The sequence below is a fragment of the Bubalus kerabau genome, chromosome X (genome assembly GCF_029407905.1).
Source record: "Bubalus kerabau isolate K-KA32 ecotype Philippines breed swamp buffalo chromosome X, PCC_UOA_SB_1v2, whole genome shotgun sequence".
NCBI classification, from domain to species: domain Eukaryota; kingdom Metazoa; phylum Chordata; class Mammalia; order Artiodactyla; family Bovidae; genus Bubalus; species Bubalus kerabau.
The window spans coordinates 17,848,035-17,874,245 of NC_073647.1; the positions used below are offsets into that span (position 1 = coordinate 17,848,035).

Below are 26,211 nucleotides of genomic sequence, written 5' to 3' on the forward strand. Positions count from 1 at the left end.
GGACCAAGAGGTATGCATGTTAAAATTTATGACTGGAACATGTGTAAAAGTTAAATAGTTTAACAAACCCCATGTACCCATCTTCCCTTTTCAATAATTATCAAGTGATGACCAATATTTTTTCACCTACACCCTCACTTATTTCTTCCTGCCAATGGAGATTATTTAGAAGCAAATCTTGTACATCATGTAATTTTGGTAGGTGTATTTTTAATATTTTGACATACAGAACCATATTGACCTATTAAAAGAGTTTACTAGTTTAGGCTCCCACCAGAATGTTCAGACAAGCTTTATTCACAATAACACAGTCACTGCAAACTGGAAACAACCCAAATAACTATCACCAGGTGAATCATTTTTTAATGGTATGTTTATTACAATGGTATACCACTCAGCAATGCAAAGGAATAAATTCCAATACAGGTAACAATGTGGATGAACTTCAAAAACATTTATTCTGACTGAGAGAAGTCAGACTAAAATACTATATACTGTAGAATGTAATTATGTGAAATTCCAGGAAATACAAACAAAACTATAGTGACATAAAGCAGGGGAGAAAGGTATGGGAAGAGATGGACTATAAAAAGCAAAATTTGGGGGGCAATGGATATGTTTTGTATCTTGATTGTGGCACTGGTTTTATAGGTAGTTATATATACTGATAGGGCTTCCCTGATAGCTCAGTTGGTAAAGAATCCACCTGCAATGCAAGAGACTCCAGTTCAATTCCTGGGTCAGGAAGATTTGCTGGAGAAGGAATAGGCTACCCACTCCAGTATTCTTGGGATTCCCTAGTGGCTCAGCTGGCAAAGAGACCACCTGCAATGCGGGAGACCTGAATTCGATCCCTTGGTTAGAAAGATCCCCTGGAGAAGAGAAAGGCTACCCACTCCAGGATTCTGGCCTAGAGAATTCCACAGACTGTTCAGTCCATGGGGTTGCAAAGAGTCGGACATGACTGAGTGACTTTCAGGGTCAGGATACATACTAAAACTCAATAAATTACACAATTTAAATGGACATTAATTGTAGCTAATTATCCTTCAATCAGGCAGATTTTTAAAACATGCTTCCCTTGACTCTTACCAGCAGTGTATTATTTAAATAAATATTATTAAAATAAAATGTAAACATTTATATGGGTGAAATATTCTGTGTTGATATACCAGGATTTGAATTTGAATTTGCATTTCTTCAGCAATATTAAATATTTTTCCTAGTTTATAGGCCATTGGTATTTCTTGTTTTGCAAATTGCCACTCCATGTCCTTTGCCTAGTTTTCAAACTAGGTATTTGTGTTTTTCATGTGGATTTGTAAGACTTCTTTATACACCAAAGATTCTTGTGCTCAGTTGCTCAGTTGTGTCTGACTCTTGTGACTCCATGGACTGTAGCCTGCCAGGCTCCTCTGTCCGTGGGATTTCACAGGCAAAAACACTGGAGTGGGTTGCCATTTCCTTCTCCACCAAAGAGTCTTAAACTTTGTCATATATTGTAAATATTCTTTGCCTTCTAATTTTGCTTGTGGTGTTGGTAAGTTGTATCTGACTCTTGTGACCCCATGGACTGTAGCCTGCCAGGCTCCTCTGTCCATGGTATTCTCCAGGCAAGAATACTGGAGTAGGTTGCCATTTCCTTATCCAGGGGATCTTCCCAACCCAGGAATCGAACCCATGTCTCCTGCATTGCAGGCAGATTCTTTACTGACTGAGCTATGAGGGAAGCCCTTGTGGTGTTACTAGTTTTTTAATACAGAAGTTTTACATTTTTACATACATGTCACATATAACAAAATCTATATTTTCACATCTTTATTGTATCTTCATTTATCTTTATGCCTAGAAAGACTTTTATTCTCAAGACCAGAAGAATATTCCCTTATTTTCTTCTAGGTTTCTTATGGTCTTATTGTTTGCCATTCTTTTCCACTCTGGAGCAGACTGGGTAGTACAAGCATTGACTCAGAAGTCAGATGGAGCTGGAACCAAAATCAACTTACTAGCCCTGTGACCAAGGGCATATTCACCTTCCTCCACTATAAAATGAGGATAATAATAGTTTCTAACTTACAGGGTGGTTTTTTTCAGGATTAAATGAAAAAGTATATGTAAAGAATTTGTAGAGCAACGAGAGTGCCATCTCTGGCTGGAAGAATGGAAATGAGACTGGCATCCAAAGAGTCCTTAAAGAACCCCCATCCCAGGCTTAGGGGGCAGGTTAGGGAGTGGGGAGAGGCAAAGATGGTGAGGGGAATATGTATAGCAAATTGATAACGCTCAAGCAACATCAGCAACTGTATTTGGACATTTTTTTTTAGTTGCTCAGTATACAAGCACTGATGGTTTGAAGCAAATTCTAAGACACATGAAGGGAGATATTCCGTCTCTCTACCCACCGGCAGCTAGGTAGCAGGGATGCAGCCCAGGATCTGCCAGTCAGATGCCTTCTCTCCCCCTGGACTTTGGAACTTGAGCATACAGCACTGCAGAAGAGAACAGCAATTATTCCTGGAGGTTTCGGCACCCAGACATCCAGAAAAGCAGCAAGCCTTGGAGGAGACCATGTGGTCACAGCATCCTGAGCAAGCCTGTCCTGTGGCATGATCCCAACTGAGCCTGCCTCACCTGCTTCCTACCCTTTTCCTGAGGCTGGTTCTTTAACATAGTCACAGTGAGATTTCCAACAGCCTTCCAACAAACTCCTTTCCTGCTTCAGCCAGTTGGAATCAGATTATGTGGTTTGCAACCAAGAACCTGACTCATCAGGCTACTACGATTAACTATGAAATTTACATTGGCAGATGGCATGAGGTGGTAACTCCCCGCCCCGAAATAATCAGATATCCACAAATCATTTGTTAAATAATTCATTCTCTTCCCACCGATTTGAAATGCCTGAGATTTTTCACTGAGTGAGCCCTTGCCCTTGAAACTCTCTCATTGACTACAACTCCTTGTCTCTCCTAGAACCCCAGAGAGTTTTTCATTCTCTTCTCCCCAAGGGAAATCTCCTGTTTTAGAACCCCAGACTGCCTGCTTTATACTAAATACTCTAGATATCTAAGAATGTCCCTGTTTTTAAGCTGGAGGACTGCATTAAGAAACACGTCTGCTGACTTTAGGTCTCCCCACAGCAAGTCATCAATTTGATGATTCCAGCCCCCCAATTTGGAGAAACTCAGAGGGGTTAGAGGGCCTTACCTAATGAAAAAATAAATGGCCCAAAACAAGCACCAACTCCCCATTCCACACTCCCCCCCCCAACCACTGGCTCCTTATTCTGTATAACTGTATGCCAGCACAGCCCAGGAGAGAAGGGGACCAGTGGCTACAGTGCTTGCCTCCTGGCCTACTTTCTTGGTGACATCAACCCTGAGGTTGTAGGGACTTCCCTGGTATCATAGTGGTTAGGATTCTGGCTTTCTGTGACTGGGTTTCAATCCCTGGTCAAGAAACTGAGATCCTGCAAGCTGCAACATGTGGCCACAGAAAATAAATAAATAAATAAAATAAAAAAGCAAAAAACCCAAAACAACCTGAAACTGAGGTTGTAATGCAGTGAAGGTGCCATCTTTGGCTGGAAGGGTGAAAATGGAACTGACATCCAGAGAGTTGCAAGTGGGGAGGCAAAGGTGGTGAGGGGGAAGAAGATAGGGTCCTCTGAGGTAGAGACTGTGCTGACTGACAACATGGTACCACAAGGCCTGAGAATGTCTGGTTGCCAATGAGTGTGCTGCTGCTGCTGCTAAGTCACTTCAGTTGTGTCCGACTCTGTGCGACCCCATAGACGGCAGCCCACCAGGCTCTACCATCCCTGGGATTCTCCAGGCAATAACACTGGACTGGGTTGCCATTTCCTTCTCCAATGCATGAAAGTGAAAAGTGAAAGTGAAGTCACTCAGTCATGTCCGACTCTTAGCAACCCCATGGACTACAGCCCACCAGGCTCCTCCGTCCATGGGATTCTCCAGGCAAGAGTACTGGAGTGGGGTGTGAGTGTATGGAAGGACAAACCCTTGTGGAAGGACCAATACATGTCACAGGAAGTAACTAGATCTGAATGTGAGGGGTGGGAAACAGGTGGTTCCTAATTGTCTTCAGCAAAGACAGTGTTGCTGGGCTGGTCATGGGTAAAGGACAAAGGAGACAGTAGGCCTGGGAGTTTTCATTTATTTTCTTTATTTTCTCTTTCCCAGCTTTATTGAAAATAATTGACACATAACCTGATAGCTTTTAAAAAGCAACAGGACTCGACACAATGGGCTATTACATGGCCACTAAAATGATGTTTACAAGGACTTTTTTAATAACACGAGGAAATTCTTATAATTTTAAGTAAAAGTAAAAAAGCCCAGCTATAAAGTGGTATATTGAGTTGAATCACTAACTGTGTGGGAAAACTATGAATTTTTAAAAAGCCTAGAAGAAAATGCACCCAAATGTTAACCACAGTTAACTGTCTTTGGATGGTAGTTATTTAACAATGGGACTTCCCTGGTGGCTCAGTGGTAAAGAATCCGCTTGCAGTGCAGGAGACCCAGGTTCCATCCCTGGGTCGGGAAGATCCCCTGGAGAAGGAAATGCAACCCACTCCAGTACTCTTGCCTGGAAAATCCCATGGACAGAGGAGCCTGGCAGGCTACACTTCATAGAGGTGCAAAGAGTTAGACCCGACGGAAGCAACTTAGCACGAGCACACAGGAAATTAGATCCCGCATGCCACAACTAAGATCCAGCACAGCCAAATAAATACATAAATAAAAATGAATATTAAAAAACAATACTAGGTACAGGCAAGGACCTATTAATATCAGGCCTGGGCTTGGCATTCTACTTAGATAAATTACCACATGTCTTTACACAACAACCCTGTGAGGCATTTACTCCTACTTTACAGGTGAAAAAATTTAGTCTCCCAGAGACTCAATGCCATACAGCTCAGGAGGAGGAGTATGATAAAATTATTGGCTAAGAATTATGTTTCTGGGCTTCCCTGGTGGCTCAGTGGTAAAGAATCTGCCTGCCAATGCAGGAGACACCAGTTCGATCCCTGGTCTGGGAAGCTCCCACATGCCACAGAGCAACTAAGCCCGTGTGCCACAAGTACTGCACTCCAGAGCCCAGGAGCCATAACTACTGAGCCCACGTGCTGCAGCCCATGCGCCCTAGAGCCTGTGCTCTGTGGCAAGTGAAGCCACCACGATGAGAGGCTCACACCACAGAGAACAGGCCCATTCGCTGCAATCAGAGAAAAGCCCGTGTAGCAAGGAAGACCTAGCACAGCCAAAAATAAATAAATAAACAAATGTATTTTAAAAATAAAAGTTATGTTTCTTTTCTCTATTTTCCAATTTTTTTTTTTTACAAAGAACATGTGCTTTCTACCTTTCCCCAACTGTCCTTTTCTTCCACTAATTAATCCTTCTTGGATCAGGAACAAAGGGACACATTCTCTCCTGTTCTCAGAATTTGTGATCTCCCTGTCAGTAGAGCAGAAGTTCCCGGTGGGGAGGGACTCGGTCCCCAGCCCGGAACACAGAGGAGCACACAGATGCTGAAGAGATGTTTGTGGAATAAAGGACTGAATGAAGGAACAAATGAGTAACAGTCATGAAAAAGTTCATCATGCTGATGATGTAAATGCCCTGTGTCTGCAAAGTGCTTGGGGAAGGGACAGCCTTTTCACCAGAATGTTGAGGAGGGTGCCATTAGGACCATAGCCTTCCTATGAGACTTGGGTCCCTTTGAGCAACCCAGTCAGACATATCTCAAGTGATATACTTAATCCTGAAAACTCCATGTACAGGGCCTGCCACCCAAGGCTTGTAGCTACCTCGTCTTTCCTTCCACTAAAACACCCCTGTATTTTTCAGGCCCCAGCTCCTAGCGGGCTGGACCTGGGAAGGGGTGTAAGGTCAGGGAGATACTGAAATCTCAGAGCATCCTGGAAGACCCTGAGAATAACAGGGAGTTGACTGCATTTTGCAAGCTAAAAAAAAAGATAAAGGAATTTACATGCTTAATATACCAATAAGAAGGGCCCAGGATAGCCAAGGAAAGTCAGAGCTGCTCAGAGGGACCTGGAATCCCTGCCCAGTGAGCCCAGTGGTGAGGCCCAGTGGGCGGTGAGAGGTGAGGGCAGGCCAAGGCAAATCTCTCTGTGCCCTTGGTCCAGACTTGTCAGTGGGTGGCCACCTCTGAGCCCTGTGGGGCAGGGGGACAGGGAACAGGATACTGACTTAATTTCCTCCTAGCCCGTGCTTCCCCGATGGAAAAAGCAGGCTGAGGAAAGTTTTCATTGAACTGGTAGCACTTTGTAAAATTACAGCCAATTCCCCGTAATCAGCATGAACAAGGGGCCAGCAGTATGGCCTGCAATTAGATAAAGAAAAATAGCAATGTTTACAATCCAATTTGTTTTAAAACAGCAGATTTACCTTTATAATTATGAAGCAGTGCATGTTCCTGCTAGAAGGACCCAGCCTGGCTCCAGCCCTTCTCCTCAGAATAATTTCTCCACCTGTACCTACATCCCCCAAACCCCTCCTTGGCCTTCAAGGCCATGTTCAAATCCTTCCTCCAAGAAGCTTTGCAGTTCCTCGGCCACTTCTTCCTCTATACTCCCTCTAGCTCTTTGCTAGCGCTTCGTAGAGCCCCTTTCAGGGTCAGCTCTGACTGTCCCACTGTGAGCTCCTCTCCTTCTAGAGTGGAGGCTCCCAGAAGGGAGGGCACAGCCTTCTCCATCTCAGCGACCCCCTGGACCCAGTACAGTGCCTGGCCCAGTGGATTCCTCACCCAAGCCTCCTTTCTCGTTGCCGATGGACAACAGTGCCCACCCCGCGGGGTCCCAACGGACTTTCCGGGGAGCAGGGGTAGCTCCGAGGTCTAGCAGATTCCGGATTCCCAGATCCCCTGGGAAGCCCCCCTGCGGATAACAGGGAGTTGCCCTTATTTTGCAATCTAGAAAGGAGTATTTACCAGGCCCAGTTACAGCTGATTTTGTCGCTCCGGGAACGGGAAGCGTCAAGCCCAGCTGCACGGGCAGAGTGAGACAGCGAGGGGAATAAAGGGCTGCCTCCCTTGATCACTGGGCTCCCCAAGTGGGAGACCGGAGAGTTGAGGCTGCGGAGGAGGAGAGGGAAGGGGAGGGGGAGGCCCGGGGCCGCGCTGCCCTTCCTCCGGCTCCTCCTCCTCTCGCGGTCCCCGCCGGCCTCCCTCTCGGGCTCTTTGTCTGTCGGTCGGTCTGTCTGTCGGCTCGCTCTCGCACTGGCTCTCCAGCCCTCTCGCTCTCTCTCGGCTCGGTTCACGTGACCGACTGCTCTCAACGGCTCCGATCACCTCTTCCTGAGGCAGCACCTTTCGGTTGGTAACAGGAGACACTCGGGGGTTGGGGGCAGGATGGGTTTCCTTCCTCCGCTTTTTCCTCCTCGCCTTCTGGGGCAGCTCCGGCCGCTCCTCTCGGCTCGGCCTCCGGCCCTCCACCCCTCCAGCCTCTCCCAGCCCCCATGGTGCTCCCTCCCTCTCCTCTCCCCTCCCCTCTCGCCCCCGCCTCCCCCCCACCCCGCCACCGCCTTGCCTCCCTCTTTCCCCGATGCCATCCCTCTTTGGGGAGGGGGCTTCTGCGCGGGGGACAGACAAAAGGTCTTGGACGGACTCCGGGGGCGCCCCCTCTGCAGCTCCCCACCACGTGGCCCCTCCCTCCGCGGGCGGCGTGCAGCTCCCCCCTCCCAACCCCAGCAGAGGTCTGGGGAGTTAGGGCCCCCGAGGCATCATCCTTTCCGGGCTTCGTTCGCGCCAATTGCTCTGCCGCGGGTGCTGAGCCTCCGGGCGCCTCGAATACCAACGAGGGCACCGGACGCCGGTGGGGGAAGATGCTCCGAGGACCGAGGCTGCGCTGTCGGTTCCCACTCTGGGGAACCGCCAGCCTAACTGGGGAGACTAGGACCCCGCCGTCGGAAGGCTCCTGGTCCTATGGGGGATGATGACAAGGTCTCCAACCTCAGGGAGCTAGAGGCTGGTGGGACTCAGTCTCCCTCCCTTTTGCAGTACAAACTCACCAAAAAAAAAAAAAGGATGAATCCAAAAGTGTCATGAAAGTGCCCTGCAAAAGCAGCGCTGGAGCTACATATTCGTGAACTTCTGGCAGAACCAGATTGTGTGTCCCTGCCCATCTTGGCCAGCACGGAGGGAGCCGCTGCTCCCCGGCCTATTAGTGCCCGCCTCCAAAATTTGAAATTAAAAGTGAACTCTCTCTCATTCTCTCTCATTCCACACCAGGGTAAATTTTTAAACAAAGGCCATTTAAAGATCGAAGTTATCAAGTAAATCAGGCAAAACATTTTCAAAGCTGCCTCATTGTAAATACACACTTAGCTGGTGCCTAGAGCCGAGGTACTAGCCTGGCCCTAGATACCACGGGCCTGTGTTTTAGAGCCCAGGGAGGGAGAGTTCCCCTGAGCCCCCAGCTGACCACTTAAAACCATTTTAGTCAACAAATCTAAATTCCCTCAGAGGATACTACCTGTGGCCAATGCCATCCTTGCAGCATCTTAGGTACATCCCAAGTCAATCCTGATAATGATTACCCAAATGCTGGAAAGGGAGGGGTGCCTGGAGCAACTCCATCTCTTCAGGATCTTAGGGAGTGACTTGAGAAATGCCCTAGGTTTGATAGGTAACAGGCAGAACATTACTTACTTACAACACTAAATAAGAATGGTCACCACAGCTACAACTTATTGAGCATTTAAGAAAGCGCCAAGGGCTCCCCTGGTGGCTCAGTGGTAGAATCCCCATGCCAATGCAGGATACAGGGGTTCGATCCCTGGTCTGGGAAGATCCCATGTCGAATAGTAACTAAGCCTGTGTGCCACAACTACTGATCCTGTGCTCTAGAACCTGCGAGCCGTAACGACTGAGCCCACGTGCCACAACTAGAGAAAAGCCTGCACAGCAACCAAGACCCAGCACAGCCAAAAGTAAAATAAATAACTTTTGTTTAAAAAAAGAAATTGCCAAGTGCATAGTACACATCATGTGTTGTGCTGTGTTTAGTCGCTCAGTCGTGTCCAACTCATTTTGGCCCCATGGATTGTAGCCTATCAGGCTCCTCTGTCCATAGGATTCTCCAAGCAAGAATACTGGAGGGGGTTACCAGGCCCTCCCCCAGGGGATCTTCCCAACCCAGGAATTGAACCCAGGTCTCCCACACTACAGGTGGATTCTTTACTCTCTGAGTTACCGGGGAAGCCCAGTACATATCATATTTAACCCAATAACAGTCTCCTATAGTGGGTACTATTATTATCCTGGTTTAACACATAAGGAAACTATGGCTCAGAGACGGTAACTTGAAGAGGCCACACAGCTGGTTAGTGGCAGAACTGGGTTTGGAATCCAGGTCTGGCCAACGCCCAAGTTCAGGCCCTCAACCATTCACTGTACTATCTCACCTCTTTCCCACAGGGAGTGATTCTAAAACTCTCCCAGAAGGAACAGGGATAATCATGGGCCAGGGCACAATCCTGCTGGAAATTGGCTGGCTGCAAAAATGTGGCGGGTCAACAGTGGCCCATAGGTCACCGCACTGCCGTTTCAAATGCCACAGACTCCCAAATAAAAGTCCAGACTCCTAGATTCCTAAACCTAGAATCCAAAGAACGCATCCTGTCTGCCCATCCCCACAGAAATTGTCCCACTTCCGGTTTCTGCTTTTTCTGGTAGTGGGGAGATCTGCAGGATACCAGGCCTAGAGTGAGCTTCATGGAGGCAGTGTTATGGGGGGTGGGGGTGGGCATAATAATGGACCCCCACTGCCCTACCCCCAGTCCTCCCTGGAGGGAGGACAAATAGGTCCATTGATTTGAAACTCTCCCAGAGGGCATTAGAGTAATGACTCTGGACTGTGTGATGCCTACACCCCCTTTGACCTCCTGACTGACCCCTGCCCTGGGAGGTTCCAAAGGCCACAAATCTCTGTTGCTTGTGGGCCATGTGGTTTGTGGCTGTTTGTAGTTTTGGAAAGGAGGGGGAAACTACAGGGGTAGGGGACACTGCTTCTCACTGTGCTGGCTTCCCGAGAGAACTAGCAAGGGGCGGGCAGGGCCCCTTCCAAGCCCTGCCAAGACACACTGCAACTACTGATACGGGCTTCATCATTTATTTTTGAAAGCAGCAGGGCTCTTTGCTCATTTGCATAAATGTTTGCACTGCCTGCTATATTTTGGTTCGGGAGAAGGGCACCGGAGTACAGAACATACATAACAGATTTGTAACTGGGCAGCTTGACCCTGCCCCTGGCAAGGTGAGCTAACCAGCCACCCTCTGTGTCTACTTTTGAAAGCCCCTCTAAGTGCAGACTCCAGCATCAGGGGTATATGACAATAGAAAGATCTTACCCCTTAAGGAGTACTTCTAAGCCAGGTGTGTAGGTAGATGGGTAGATAAGAGAGCATTTTCACTCGAAAAGAGTTGGGAGTCTGGACTCCTGATTTCTACTGTTCAAGAAAGAAACATTTATTGAATGATGTCCATGTGCCAAACACTTTATTAGGCACTGAGATAACATAATACATATCAAGACCCTGTCACTGAGACACTCATAGTCCAGCATAGCATGGGTGACAGAAACGTGATAAAAACAAAAAACAAACAAACAAAGAAACCCTAAGTGTGTTGTGCCATCAGAGAGGTTAAGAGAGGATTGCTAAGGCAGCACTCAGCTATGGGAGACATGGAGTCTGGAGAGATTTGTTGGTTGCCTAATCTGAGTCTTAAACATCAACCCTGCTCCCCATCTCCAAGGTGTGTTTTAACCTCTATTACTAATCCCTTGTGTGAGTTCAGCAAAGGTCTAAGCTCTCTGGGCTGCCTCAGTTTCTTTATCTTCATAATGGGAGCAATAATCTGTGAAGTGGGCCCCTGTTTGTCCTACCTCCCACCTTGACCCGTCCTATATCCAACCTCGACTCCAGACTGAGAGCATAACTACCAGTTTCATCGACGTGCCACGCAGATCTGTGGCGGATCCAGAGTGGGGACTATTGAGAGGTGACGGGAGTGGGAGATGCGATGGCATCCAGAGGGTCTGGCCACAAACGATGGTTCAGGTGCGGAGGGGTTACTCTCATCTTTACATAGTTAACCATCCTTCCCTGGCGCCTCCTCTGCCCTGGCGTCTCGAAGCGGGAGCTAGGTAGCAGCATCGGGGAGGAGACGGGCTGCTGGGGAGAAGGCGCCTCAGGATAGCAGTCTTCTCTTTCAGCACCCCCCCCTTCATGCCGTCTAGCCTGAGGATGCAGGCACAGAGGAAAATGTTGTCCTTTCCTGCCGTCACCCTGCCACGATTGGGATCGCCTGGGTTTCTCTCTGGAGTCAGGTATTTGCCCATAAATCTGGCTCATCTTGCGGGGGCGGGGAGGGGGGGTCACCCGTTCCGTTAAATTTCCTCCTTGTAGAGTAAAGAAGGACTTCCTTTTATTCGTCCTAAGCGACCCCCACCCCCCCCCCAGGGCTTCAGGGGACGCGAGAGCCCGGGGCCCGGCCGGGGCCGAGCCGGCAGCGCGGCCCCTCCAGGAGTCCGCGTACTCGGCGCTGCGAGGCCGGCTGCAACTTCGGCCTCCGAAGCTGCCGACTCGGCTTCCCTTTAAAATGCAGAAACTCCCGGCCCATACCCCCGCCCCGCCGGCCGCCTCCTCCCCTTCCCCCTCCGCCCCCGCCCCGGCTCAGGCTCCTCCCAGAGCCCTGGGCGCGGGGGCCTCCCTGCCACCTGCCCGCTGCCCAGCCCACATGCAAAGCGTGACCGCCGGGGAAGGCAGGCGGGCGAGCGCCCACACCGGCCCTGCGCCGCGGCGACAGCGACAGCGACAGCGAGCAGCTCGCCTACTCTGTCCGTCTGCGCTTACCCAGCATGCACTTCCAGGCCCCGAGCTATCTCGGAGCTGCAGCCCCGGGGTCAGAGCGGCCGGAAGAAACAGGAAGTTTGGGACGGTCCTAGTCGTGGGGCCGGGAGTCCTAAACACCAGGCCCTTTGCTTGGCTCTGCCGCTCCCTTCCCCCGCCTCCTCCCTCTGGCCGACTTCCCTGGGGTCCGTTTCGGGGGCTGGCCTGAACTCCAAAAATCCAGATGTGTTTGGGGGTCATTCAAGGCGCACTCCCAGGGTTCCTTTGCCATAGCATCTCCAGGCTTTAGGGATCCAAGGGTGGGAGCGGGAGGGAGTGCTCCCGCCCCGCGGGTGGGTGGGTAGACCCGGAGGGTGGTTTGTCTTCTGCCCGCGGAGAGGGAGAAGGACGCTAGGTGGGGTGGAGGTTGAGGGCTGGAGATTAGCCTCCCGCAGCTATCTCTTGGGCAGGTAGGGCAGAGGTTGGAACCAGGGTTACGGTCTTCCCCTCCCCTCCGCCAGTTAGCTTCTCTCTAATCTGCCCTCCGCACCGACTAAGGCTGCCCCGTTATCCTTAGCAACCATCTCAGTAACGTGCACTGCTGTTCATCAGGGCCGCCTGGGGCCAGGGAGACGGGATGCCTAGCGCAGCCCCATTCCTCAGGCAGAAAAGGCGAAGGGCACGCCCTGTTGAAGGCGCTCTCCATCCACACACCGCTTTGGCCAGGCAAGAAAGGCTGGAGTCTCAGTGCCCTTGGTCTCCCACTCAGTCCCCATCCTTGACCCATCTCCTCACTCAGCTATCCCCACCTGAGTCTCTCCCTGGCCTAGAGCTGAGAGGGATGTGTTACAGTAGCTCCCAGTGGGCGGTACTGACCCTAGCATGCCACTTGGCCAATCCTATTCGGGTTGTGCAGATGGGCCATTAGAATGGCCCGCAGTGCTCTTTCTCCTCTCGTAGCCTTATGCTCCCCGCCGGGAACTTCTTTCTCCCAGCTCACTAGGAGTTCCTAGATTTCCTGAGAAGAAAGCTGGCTGGTTAGGAGAACAAGGATGAATATTTTGGAAGTGAAGGTAAAAACTCATTGGATGTAGAATGATTGTGAGACTTCACTGCAGTTTCTGCCCCAGACACCTCCAGGCAGAATTAATTGGTCTTTCCTCTGGGCTCCCATAGAGTAGGATTTATACCTCTATTATCACATTGTATTGTAACTATTTGTTTACATGTTTCTCCCCCCTGCTAGACTGTGAGCTCCTGGAGGGCAGAAACTATGTCTTATTTATCTCTACAGCTCCCCACACAGATCCTGGCTCACAAAAAGGCTGTTGAATAAATGAACCAGAAATGGAAGGGATTCAACTAGATGACCTCCAGGATCTAATATTCTGTGATGCAATTTAAACCCGCACCCATAGTTACACTCACATACATGTAAACACAGACCAAATCGACAAACACTATCATGCCACAGTCCGGGTGTTAGTGTAAGACCACTCCTTGGAAAACGAACAGACGTTACATGATGCCAAGTAACTGGCCTTTTGAAAGTTGAATCTTCAAACCTAAACATCTGAAGTGTCGGCAACCAACATCACAACTGGTTTGGCTGATTTTTTTTCACTGCCCTTCCTGACTTTTTAAGCAGCCACAGCCCTACATGCAGAAACAGTGAACATTTGAGCTGAAAGGGCCCTCTGAGAGGCTCTGCTACAAGTATCTTCATTTTACAGCTGAGAAGGTCCAAAGTCAGACAGGAGCAGAAATGGCAATCCCACATTCATGCCACTTGGAGCGTGCACATGTATGATACATGTATGTATGCAGACACGACATGCACAGCATGGGTGCATCCCTGAAACACGTGCCATCACTAGCTATACCCGGGTACACCCTCCCCCCAACACCCACCTAACAAACAAGGATGACCCCACCTCCGTGTAGCTGCTGAGCAAGGAAGGCAGGGCAGGGGTCATCTGGGCCTAGGCAGCCCTCGCCAGAGTTCCAAGGGGACCGAAAAGCCTACAGGTCTGCAGCTGCCATTAGCGTGCCTGGCTCCCCTCGGCTCTCCTCTGTCTGCAGAGGGCGAGGAGAGGAGACATTCCGGGCTCATTCCAGCGAGCCGTGTGCATGCTGCAGGCGTGGTATGCGAGCAAGCGGCGCGCTTCCAGCTGCTGCCTTCGAGGGCTGACAGGCAACCCCCTCCCCCCAGACAAAACTCCTCACCCACTGCTGGCCTCTCTTCACATGGGCATGATTAAGGCAACCAGGACCATCGCAAGCCCTTTTCAAAAGGAGAGAAATTATGGCTTTTTCTCCACCTTGCCTGCCCACCTTTTCTTAGGGGGCTCTGCTCTCAGACCCACCTCCAAGTGGAACCCGGGTAGGACTTAACCCACCCCATCCGGCGCCTGCCTCTGCTAGCCCCTTTGCAGCAAGCTCCTTTAACATTCCGGTGGATAGCTTGTGCCCTCATCGTTGGTGCCCATTCATTTCCCCCCATCAGGGTCATCTCTCCCACCTCCACCCCACTTAACATAAGCATCCCTTCCTTGCCTTTGTAGGGTGCTTTAGAGCTTTCAAAGTGTGTTTTATTTGACCTTTACCACCACCCCTAGCTTCCTCTGACACATCAGGAGACTGAAGCTCAGAGAAGATAAGCACCTGCCCAAGATCACACAGCTAATACATGAGGATGGCACATCTTTGACTATCAAAGGCACGTTTTGCCCACTCTGCCACCCTAATGTCCAGTTCCCTGAGGGGAAGGAGATGGCTTTCTGCTTCTTTCGGACCTCTAGGGTACCTGATGTAGCACAGACTTTGCACACAATGGGTGTTCTGAGGCCTGCGCAGACGACAGACGATGATGCCAGCAGCCAGAGAATCCTGGAAGCTCCAGGAAGGGAGAGACTCTTGCAGACCAAGGTGTTGTGTACCACCCAAGTCTTTTCAGCAGCCCCCATCCCTTGCCTCTTCTCACTCCTAACTTGCTCAGAGAGAGCAGTGCTCATGAATAAAGCTAATATTGGAGCTAGTCGTATACTAGTTCAAGAAGGACTGTTGTCTGGATTCTTCTCTGCAGGGACGGATTGTGCCAATAGAATGCCCCAGGCCCCAGCCCTTTCCGTGCGGCAGGCTCAAACCGAGGGCGTCCCCCCACCCCCGCACCCCCCTCGGGCCTTTATGAGTCTCAGCTGATTTCCCCTGAGGGCCGCCCCCCTCGGCAGCTCCCCCCAGCCCCCCACCAATCGGACTCCTTCACTGTACCTGGGCCCCGCCCCGACTGTCCTCAGGGGCGGGGCCAGCCCTAGGGCAAGCTGGGGCAGGAAGTGGTTGCAATTACACACTCCCGCCCCGCACTGGCTGCCACTGCCGGAGCGACAATGCTAACTCGGCCGGGCCCAAACGTCAGGGTAGGAGCTGGAAGAGGGCTCGGCCGGGGGCTCCTGGGCTGGAATGAATCTCCTTTCCTGAAGGAAGGGAGTTTCCAAGGCTGGGCAAGGCTGGAAGCCTCAATTGACTCCTGGTCACATCCAGGGTTGAAGGGAGGAGATCGTGGGTCTCTGTACCCATCCCAGCATGGCAACCACTAGGCACAATCGTCCCTTTTAAACCTGGCCACTTGCTAAAAGCAGCTTTCTCCTGCTGTTTGGGCCCCCTGCTTGCAACCGCCAGGACTGACGGCCCTGACCCCTCCTACCAGGGGAGGACAGGCTTTGATCCTCCACTGCTGCAAATCACCAGAGCATACCCCCTATCCCTCCCTAGTTTCTCGGGCATTCCCATCGGGGGCTGGCTCTTGGCCAGGTGGAGGGTGTGACTGGTGTGGCCAGAGCCATGTGCTAAGTACCACGTAGAGAGAGGGATGGGAGAGTGCCAGAATGTGTGGCTGGGACAGCTTCAGAACAACCTGGAGTGGGCTTTCACTGAGGGCATTTTTAGCTCAGCGAATTGGGGCTGCCTGAGAAGAATGGAGGGAGAACCGGGTCAGTGAAGAGACTGGAGAAATGAAGGGAATATGGGAGCATGGGAGGGAACGAGAGTGAGTGAACTAATTAGGGTTAAAAAAGAAAAGGCCTAAAAACCCAGTGGATGCAATGGGGGCTCTTCTTCCCCCTTCACTAGCATCTTCTCCTGCACGAAGCAGGTTCCTTCTGTATGTCGGCACTCAGTGGCTGCCTTCTCAGCTTCAGAGCCTGCCTTTACATCCTACTGAAAACCTCACAGCATCCTCCTTTCCTTGTTCTATGGAAACTACTCCTTCTCTCCCAGGCCAGGCTGCCCAGTCCGTTGAGGTAGTTTAGGGCTCATCTGGGAACTACCAAAGAAGAGAGTCTCCCCTCCCCATCCCACTCATCCTGGCAGGAGCCAAAGGCTTTGTGGACCAATTTGAGGGGCTACTGATCAGCAGCCTTTTCCCATGGGGTTCCAGGCTCCCAAGAGACTGGGAAGCTGAGTCATAGGCAACTTCATGCTCTACAGACAACACAGCAAGTGAAAGGGGGAAGAGAAAATGAAAAAGGTGCAAAAAGACAAACCAGGTAGCAGGTTCATTACCTAAGGAGGTGAGGGGCAGAGGGACTCTTAGCCCTGCCTTAGTCTTGCTTCAATCGTAGATAGTGATCAAAATCAGGAGGTGAATATGAAAGATGATGACTAGACACAGGATCAAATAAAGGAATAAAGATGGAGGTGTTTTGTAAACTACTAAGTTCTATATAGATATGAGGGATTACTATTATTGTTACTACACATTATGAATTTTCATTTTGCTCCCATGGATCTGATTTATTCAGTGCTCTCTCCTTAATAGAGGAGCATGACACAGCCAGGTTAGCCTTGAGGCTTTTGTAGCCCTGAGTGAAGGGGGGTGTGTGTGTGTGTGTGTGTGTGTGTGTGAGAAAGAGATTCAGAGACAGAGAGGGAGGGAGTGATTGGGTGGAACTTCTTCCCTCAACATTTTCTCTTAGAAAGCTAGGGTTCTACTGAATGAGGAGCAATTTGAAGGGGAAAAGACCTCACAAATCACATGGCCAGGGAGAACCAGGAGACACGTCTTATTTTGTGTTATGAATGCACCTACTTTTTTAAAGCAATATTTTATTTACTTGTTTATTTGGCTGCAGCAGGTCTTAGTTGTGGCATGTGGGATCTTTAGTTGCAGCCTGCAAACTCTTAGTTGCGGCATGTGGGATCTAGTTCCCCGGCGAGGGATCAAACCCAGGCCCCCTACAATGGGAGTGGGGAGTCTTAGCCACTGGACAGCCAGGGAAGTGCCATAGGAGACAAGTCTTGTTCGTCTCTGTACTCTCAACACCCAGAACAAACTCCTTCTGAGTGATGGAAAGGCTGCTGGAAGGAAAGAGTGATGGGTGCACCCATCCTTCTGCCTCCTCCGGTGTCCTAATGCTGATTGTGGGAAGAAGAGTCTCAGCTTTCAGCTCTAGCCGTCATGTCCACCAGCCCCATCCCCCAAGCGCTGGTATGTTCCTGCGAGTCTGTGACAGTCACTGTACCCCTGATGTCGCTGCCTCAATTAGGGGCATGGTCTTCAGAGGCCCTGCACCCAGCCAAGGCCACTGGCACTACGCGTCATCCCTCTTTGATGCTTCACAAGACCCTCTCCTAGGCTCTTGCAAAGCGTCAGGACCATTCTGAACATCAATCAAAAAACAAATGGGGTCATGGATGGGGAAGCACTTTGTGACCTGCAAAGCCCTCTACAAATGTAAGGGATTATTGCATTACATCTCATAAAGAGCATTCTGACACTTCGAGGGTTGTAGTTATTTGGATTTTGCCAAACAGGAGTTTACCACATTATAAAATGTGTGAGTGTGTGTGTGTGTGTGTGTGTGTGTGTGTTGGGGGGGTGTCTGCACAAGTGCATGTTCAGTGATAAGACCCACAGATAGAAACCTACTTGGCCAAGTAATACGAAGAGTCATTTAGACTGTGTAGAGCCATATTGGTAAGTTCACAAGAATTCCCTGGCCTTCTGTCTTTCTCAATATACTTCTATATAGGTGCTCTCATCAGATTCTCTGCACAACACTATGGCACTGTTAAGTCCCTCCGACTTGAGTTCAGCAGAAAAAAGCACACAGTGAGCTCCAAGGAATCTACTTTTGAGACTTGCAGGCTCTGAGAACTTTGCCTGGGAGAAATTTTTGGGCAGAGAAAAACATAGTCTGTGTAGGTCCTGGCAGGGTGCGTGAGACCCATGCCAACTTCCCTCCATTCTCTGACCCCACAGAGAGGCTCTACAATGCCTCCATAATGACCTCCAGACCAAGAAGAAGGCTCTCTTTCAGTCAGTCATTCAATCAACAAACAGTTTTTGAGTGCTTTCCCATCAGTGCCAGGCCTTCTGCTAGACCCTGGGGCAACAAAAATGAAGAAGCCTTCATTGCTCACCATTCACCTCTTGCCTTGCAAGCAACATGTTTTGTAGCATCTTTCCCCCTTCAGGCTGTCCTTGCTGTTCATTTTATTCTGCGGAGAGAAGCCAGGGCTAATGGCTTTGAATCCAGCCCTGGTTGTTGGGTCTCTGATTGGGCAACAAGGGGCTCCTCTGGAGAGGGCAGTGCTCAGAACATCAAATGGGCTCTCAGACACGTGGCCCAGGTATCATAAACCTCCAGAGGAGATGCAAGCCTGATTCTTTTTTGTTTTTTGTTTTTTTTTTTGTCCACAGCCTTGAAGAGTCAGGAGAAAAATCATGCGATTAGCATTGTGTTGGAACAGCATTCTCACCTCAGGTTTTGTCAGGGCAGACACTCTGGGTCTGGAAGGTCTCTCTGGGAAGTCCAGCTTAGGCTGTCACCTTTTGGTGGGGGCAGTTTTTTTAATTAATTAATTTTAATTGGAGGCTAATTACTTTACAATATTATAGTGGTTTTGCCATACATTGTCATGAATCAGCCATGGGTGTACATGTGTTCCCCATCCTGAACCCCTCTCCCACCTCCCTCCCCATCCCATCCCTCAGGGTCATCCCAGTGCACCAGCCCTGAGCATCCTGTCTCAGGCATCAAACCTGGACTGGCGATCTATTTCACATATGATAATATACATGTTTCAATGCTATTCTCTCAAATCAACCCACCCTCGCCTTCTCCCACAGAGCCCAAACGTTTGTTCTTTACATCTGTGTCTATTTTGCTGTCTCGCATATATGGTCATCATTACCATCTTTCTAAATTCCATATGTATGCATTAATATACTGTATTGGTGTTTTTCTTTCTGACTTACTTCACTCTGTATAATAGGCTCCAGTTTCACCCACCTCATTAGAACTGATTCAAATGTATTCTTTTTAAGAGCTGAGTAATACTCCATTGTGTATATGTACCACAGCTTTCTTATCCATTCATCTGCCGATGGACATCTAGGTTGCTTCCATGTCCTGGCTATTATAAACAGTGCTGCGATGAACATTGGGGTACACGTGTCTCTTTCAATTCTGGTTTCCTCAGTGTGTATGCCCAGAAGTGGGACTGCTGGGTCGTATGGCAGTTCTATTTCCAGTTTTTTAGGGAATCTCCACACTGTTCTCCATACTGGCTGTACTACTTTGCATTCGGTGGGGGCAGTTAAAGGGCTGTCTTATTGGTCCCCGGTACATAGCCATGTGCACCCTTGGTGGGGAAACTCTAGTTAGTTAACTAGAACATTGAAGCAGAATGATTTTCCAGATTTTGGAATTTGCCAATTTAAACATTTTATTTATTTATTTATTTTTGGCTGTGCTGGGTCTTCATTGCTGCAAGGGCTTTTCTTTAGTTGTGGCGAGCGAGGGTTACTCTCTAGCTGTGGTGTGCAGGCTTCTCATTGCAGTGGCTTCTCTTGTGTGGAGCACAGGCTCTAGGCTTCAGTAGTTGCAGCACATGGGCTCAGTAGTGGCGGCTCCCAGGCTCTACTAGAGCACAGGTTCAGTAGTTGCGGTGCACGGGCTTAGCTACTCCATGGCATGTGGGATCTTCCCAGACCAGGATTGAACCTGTGTTTCTGGCATTGGTAGGCGAATTCTTTACCACTGAGCCACTAGGGAAGAAACCCAGAATTTGCCAATTTAGTAAAGGTTAATTTTCAACTCCTTTCTTATTTAGCTTCTTGGTGTGGAAAACCTTTCTGACATGTATGAGCCCACTTCCTAGATTGTCAGTAGACTTTAATGAGCAACTCAATAGAATCTCTCCATTGACTGGGTGTCTTACAGGGATTTGCAATCAGTGAATCCCAAACTGGGGTCCCTGAACCCATAATAGCCTGAGAGAGAATCAATGCATTACGCTGGTATTTCATAAGGTCTAGTGAAACATACCAGCAGGTGGTTGCAGAGGTTAACTACAAAGGAGAGTGTTTTTGGCTTTGGCCAGAATTAAATGACCTTGGTGTGACTAGCTTGGGCTGAAGTTCTGGCCCAATTTTATATGTATCTGATACATTATTCAATGAAAAATTATTACTTAAAATATATCCCATTTAAGTCGATAATTTTGTAATATTTTTTGATTTGATTTATTTATTTGACTGAGCTGGGTGGGTCTTAGTTGCGGCATGTAGGATACTTAGTTGCAGCATGAGGACTCTTAAATGTGGCATGTAGCATCTAGTTCCCTGACCAGGACTCAAACTCGGGCTCCCTGCATTGGGAGCATGCAGTCTTAGCCATTGGACCACCAGGAGATAAATATTTTGAATACAGAGGGTTAAGAACACAGACTCTGAAACCAGACTGCCTGGATTCAGATCCCAACTTCAAAACTTAGTAGCTGGGAGTGGATAAACAAATTGTGGTGCATCCATACTATGGAATATTATTCAGTCATAAAAAAGAATGAGGATACATGCTTCAATGCAGAGGAACCTCAATAACATGATACTGAAATGAAAGAAGACAGAAACAAAAAGCCACATATTATATGGTTTCACTTAAATGAAATATTCTGAATAGGTATATCTGTCGAAACAGAAAGCAGATAGGAAGTAGCCAGAGTCTAGGGGGAGGTCAAAAGGGGAGCAATTGTTTAACAGGTATGGAGTTTCATTTTGGGGTGATGAAAATGTTTTAGAACTAGGCACAGGAGGTAGTTGCACAATACTGTGACTGTACTAAATACCAGGCAATTGCATACTTTATTATTTTTCAGTGTTGAATTTATTGTTAATGCCAACATTGACAAATATTTTCTAGATTTCTAATTTTTTAATATGGAATGTTTTTATAGAACATTCGTTTATTCTTTTTTTTACTGAACTATAGGTCATTTACAGTATTTTGATAGTTTCAAGTGTACACCAAGTATATTGGTTATGCACACACATATATACATATTCTTTTAAAGATTCTTTTCCATTATCAATTTTAACAAGATATTAAGTAGTTTCCTGTGCTATACAGTAGGTCCTTGCTGTTAACCTATTTTACATATAGTAATGTGTATATATTAATCCCTAATTACTAATTTATTCCCCCCTCCGCACTGCATTGCACACATTAGTTAATTTAGGGACTTCCCAGGTGGTCCAGTGGTTAAGACTCTGGGCATCCACTGCAGAGGGAGTGGGTTCAATCCCGGTTCGGGGAATTAAGATCCCGCATGCCATACGGTGTGGCCAAAAAGTAAAATAAAATAAAGTTGTTAGTTTATGTTACGTAAATTTGATCTCCATTTTAAAAACTTACTAGAACTTCACCAGTGGTCCAGTGGTTAAGATTCTGCCTTCCAATGCAGAGGGCATGGGTTTGATCCCTGGTCAAGGAACTAAGGTATCACATGGCATGGGGGGTGGTCAAAAAAAAAGTTACTAACTGGGCAACTTTGAGCAAGTCACTGAACCTTTATGTGCTTCAATTTTTTCATCTGTAAAAGGAGAAAATGATAATATTTACCTTAAGAAGTTATACTGAGGGGAACACGTGTACACCCGTGGAGGATTCATGTTGATGTATGGCAAAACCAATACAATATTGTAAAGTAATTAGTCTCCAATTAAAATAAAGAAATTTATATTAAAAAAATAAAAAAGCAAACTAAAAAAAATTAAAAAAAAGAAGTTATACTAAGTTATTATTTGTAAAATCCTTGCAACAATGTATAGCACACACTAATTTACGTGTGTTTAAAATGGGGCCTGTGAGGGGAAAATTCATAAAACCTTTGACAGTGAAAATTTTGGGGGCCCCTGGGTGAAAACACAGAGTCGGACACGACTGAGGGACTGAACTGACTGACTGGGTGAAAATGACAATGGAAAGAGTGCTCAGTGTCTTTCAAGGGGTCATCTAGGAATCCTCTGGTTCCAGCTTCCTGGTAGCAACTATTGGAAATTCAGAGTATAAGGCTCCACCTCAGACCTATTCAATTAGAGCCCAGGTGGGTGGGTGCCTTGGAATCTGAATTTTGACAGCACCGCCCACAAGACTTGTGTATATTAAATTTGAGAAATTTTGGTGTTGCTATTTTTAAATATATTTATTTATTTATTTGGTGGCACTGGGTCTTAGTTGTGACATGCGGGATTTTTTTTTAGTTGTGGCACCTGTGATCTTTTATTTATTTATTTTTTTTAGAGGCATATTTAGGAATTGTATTTGGCATTTCTTTTTAAAATTTATTTATTTTAATTGGAGGATAATTACAATATTGTGATGGCTTCTGCCATACATCAACATGAATGGGCCATAGGCATACATGTGACCCCTCCCACCTGAAACCCCTCCTACCTCCCTCCCCACTCCAGGTTGTCATGGTGCACCCGCTCTGGGTTCCTCTAGTTATACAGTAAACTCCCACTGGCTATTTATTTTACATATGGTATTATGTACATGTTTCAATGCTATTCTCTCAAATCATCCCACCCTTTCCTTCTCCTCCTATGTCCAAAAGGCTGTTCTTTATGTCAGCCTTTTAGATGCAGTGTGTGAACTCATAGTTGTGGCACATGGGATCTAGTTCCCTGACCAGGGATCGAACCCAAGCCTGCTGCACTGGGAGCATGGAGTCTTAGCCACTGGACCACCAGGACCACTGGAGAAGTCCCCGTATGAGCATTTAAACTGAGCATGTACTGAAGAGAAAACACTGGCTTCCTAGCTTTAAAAAAAAAAAAAATCTAAATCCCAGGTCTCAACTTGTCTTTTTTATCTTGCGACTGCCTTCCCAAAATGGACAATTCTTCCTCTGGAACCCCTTGAAGTTTAATGAGCAAGAACAGACACACAAGAATACATATAAACACACAGTCCCGAAATAAGCATGGTATCTTTACCAAGTTATCTATAGTAACAAAACCATGTGCTTACTCTAGTTTGTTAATGTCGGAAGTGCTATGCTGGGCTGTGCAGAGGACATAGTAACACACGGCCCTTGCCCTCCAGATATTTGCAAATTCTAAGAGAGAAGATGGCTACTGAAAAGGTTGGGGTATCCTGGGGGTGGATGATTTGAGAAGTGTGGTGTACAGGGGGGTAGGTTGGGGGGGGTGGGAAATGATAGAGTATGGGTGAGACTTGAAGGGTCCCATGCCCCCACTGAACACCTACGGTCAAACAATCCCAAAGTATTCCTGGAGTGCTGCCTCCTTGAATGCTGCTGGGTATTGTGAGGGATGCACCTTCTATGCCTACAACAAGGTGCCTGCCCTCAGATGGAGAGGTAGAACAGAACACAGAAAAGAACTAACTGCTAAGCAGGGCTTACCTACGGGGTCAAGAGTTCAGAGGCAAAAGCATTCAGCGAAAGCTTCATGGAAATGGGGTTTGAAGGATTTGGGCAGGTGAAGGGTGTCCTGTAGGCACACAGATAGGGGTGAGAATAATGTGTGTGGCTTCAGTAGGGCACATCAATCTTGGGTCAGCATCCCCAAGCCAACACAGAATCACCACTACAACCAGAGGAATGCACCACTCCAGGAACTGGAATTTGGGGAGTTCCCACTGAATGTGGGCCACTGGGCTGAGAACTGTTCCTGAGCTTCTTCAGACTGACTGAAAAGTCTAGCTAAATTTTATTCCATTCTCCTCTTCAAAAATACACCTCTCTTTTTCTCTGTGTTCAGGTTGCGGCTTTTATTTCCAGGCTTGAATTTAGCAGGTGCTCCCAAGTTCTGAACTCTTTAAAAACTCCTCACGTTAAACACAAAACCCAGAAAACTATTATGGGATGTCTACTGGAGGTCAGGCACTTTACGAAGTACTTAACATACAAGAATTCATTTGACCCTCGAAACATTTTCAGGAGATATTTATTAGGTCCCATTTTATACATGAGGAAACTGAGGCTCAGAAAGAAGTGGAGTGTCCAAAGTAATATCGCTAGGAAGTGGCAGAGCCAGGATTCAAACCACATCTGTCTAACTTCAGAGACTGTATGAAACCACTAAATGGGAAGACAAAGACTAAAAAGGACCAAGATTTAAAACTGAGTCTTTTTTTTTCCTTTCTTTGGCTGAATGGCATGCGGGATCTTAGTTCTTAGACCAGGGATCGGACCCATGCCCCCTGTAGTGGAAGCTTGTGACTCTAACCAGTGGACCACCGGAGAATTCTGCTAAAACTGAGTCTTTAATAACTGGCTAGAAAGAAAACTAACTCTGGGCCTCAGTTTCTCCACTATAAAATAAAGAGGTTGGATTAGATCATCCATCCATTCATTCACTTAACAAACACTTGTTGAGGGCCAACTCCATGCAAGGGTGGACAACATTGGTAAGGGAGGATGGAGGCTGTGATACACAGATGAGAAATACTGGGTTCCTTCATCCAAGGAAGGGAAAATCTGGTTGGAAAGATAGATAGGCAGAGCATAGAAGTGCTAAGTAAAGGGATCAATTCAGTACTGTGGGGTCAGGGAGTGGGGGATAAGAGGTGGCAGGAAAGAGCAGGCTTGAGTAATGGTTGAGTGCCATTTCAACAAGCTGAGAAGGGCATAGATAAAGCTGAGGAAACAGTCAAGGAAGCGCTCATCTTGTCCAAGGAATGCCAAGAGGGCCAGTTTGGTGAGAACAGAAGCCCTGTGAGGGACACAGAAGGAGAGAAGGCTGGAATCAAATCGGGGAGGGCCCTGAAAGTTAGGTGAGGACTCATGGACTTGATTTTGTTGGCAGCCTGCAGTCACAGCCAGTTTTTCAGGAGGTCAGTTGATTTCTTAGAGTTCCTTCCACCTCTAACACTGTCTGTTTGATTAAGAACCTTGTTAAGTGCCTAGGAGTCTTCAGGAAGGGAGGAGGCTTGACCTGGAGAGGGCTCTGGGGTGATTTTAGCCCCCTTCCTCATTTCCCCCCCTCCAGCTATAAAATCCAGAAAGGTTGTTAGTTGTTTACAGAGTTAAGTTTAACCAGACACACTGTCTCCCCATCTAGACCCGGGGCTCTGAGAGGCCAGAGACCAGGCCTTCCTCAGCTGCAGTGAGCTGCTGGAACGCATCTCCAGCAGCAACCTGCGGCAATAAGGTGCATTTGAAATGTATACGAATACTGGCAATGAATTGCCCTCTGTGGCCCTACCCAGGAGATAAAGTGAAACACTGGAGAGCACATAGTGTGTGTAACTCGCAGTCAGTCTAGTACCAGCCCCATTCTTTCCCCATATTTGCAAGGCTCTTTCTGAACCCTGATCTCCTCTGGTCTGCTTTCAAGTAGGGTGACTTAGCGTAAGTCCTTTGACAGGCTTGAGACCCTGGATTCCAAACCTGACTTCACCTTCACCTTCACCTGACTTCACCTTCAACTGCAGGGACTGAAGGGATGACCAGAAGCTGCAAATCTGCTTCATTCTGACACTCTAAAGATCTAAACCACTGGGATTTTATTGTTGTTGTTGTCATAGGACTGGGCTGTTTTACCAGAGAGACAAGGCCTGTGATTGCAGAACAAAGCAGAGAATTGAAGCAATTATCCTATGAATTTAGCCAGAGGTTTGGTTTGGGGCCTAAATTACCCTGGGACACCACCCCCCAATGCCCTGTTTTGTCTGGTCAGTTCACGAAGACAGGGCTCAGGCCAGTGTCACCCCTAAATCTCTGTGCCACATCTAAGGGGGCTGGTGGTGCCAATGCTAATAATAATAACTCTTGTATGAGCCTAGTAGTTGACAGTGTACAAAATTCTTTCCCATCCATTATTTCATTTGATGCTCAGGTGTGTGCCTGTGAGGGAGGTATGACAGGTGCATTGATTTCTATATTTTAGAGCATGGGGAAGACCCAAAACACATTACCTGGCACAAGGCTGGCACTGCTTAAATGCTAGGGCTTGCCTGAGGTCCCACTGCTAGCTATCGACAAGACAGAACTGGGATGGGATTCTTAGAACTCT

At 47.9% G+C, this 26,211-nt stretch overlaps 2 long non-coding RNA genes across 2 annotated transcripts; one reads left to right on the forward strand and one right to left on the reverse strand.

The window, feature by feature from the left end:
* Nucleotides 1-2,335: 2,335 nt before the first annotated feature.
* LOC129639057 (uncharacterized) lies at nucleotides 2,336-11,337 on the reverse strand. The gene is made up of 3 exons (XR_008708145.1): nucleotides 10,997-11,337; nucleotides 10,404-10,502; nucleotides 2,336-2,489 (listed from the first exon to the last, which is right to left on the reverse strand). It is a non-coding gene; the product is annotated as an uncharacterized LOC129639057 (long non-coding RNA).
* LOC129639058 (uncharacterized) lies at nucleotides 7,273-14,889 on the forward strand. Its single transcript, XR_008708146.1, has 3 exons — nucleotides 7,273-7,368; nucleotides 11,270-11,383; nucleotides 14,504-14,889. It is a non-coding gene; the product is annotated as an uncharacterized LOC129639058 (long non-coding RNA).
* Nucleotides 14,890-26,211: the final 11,322 nt, after the last annotated feature.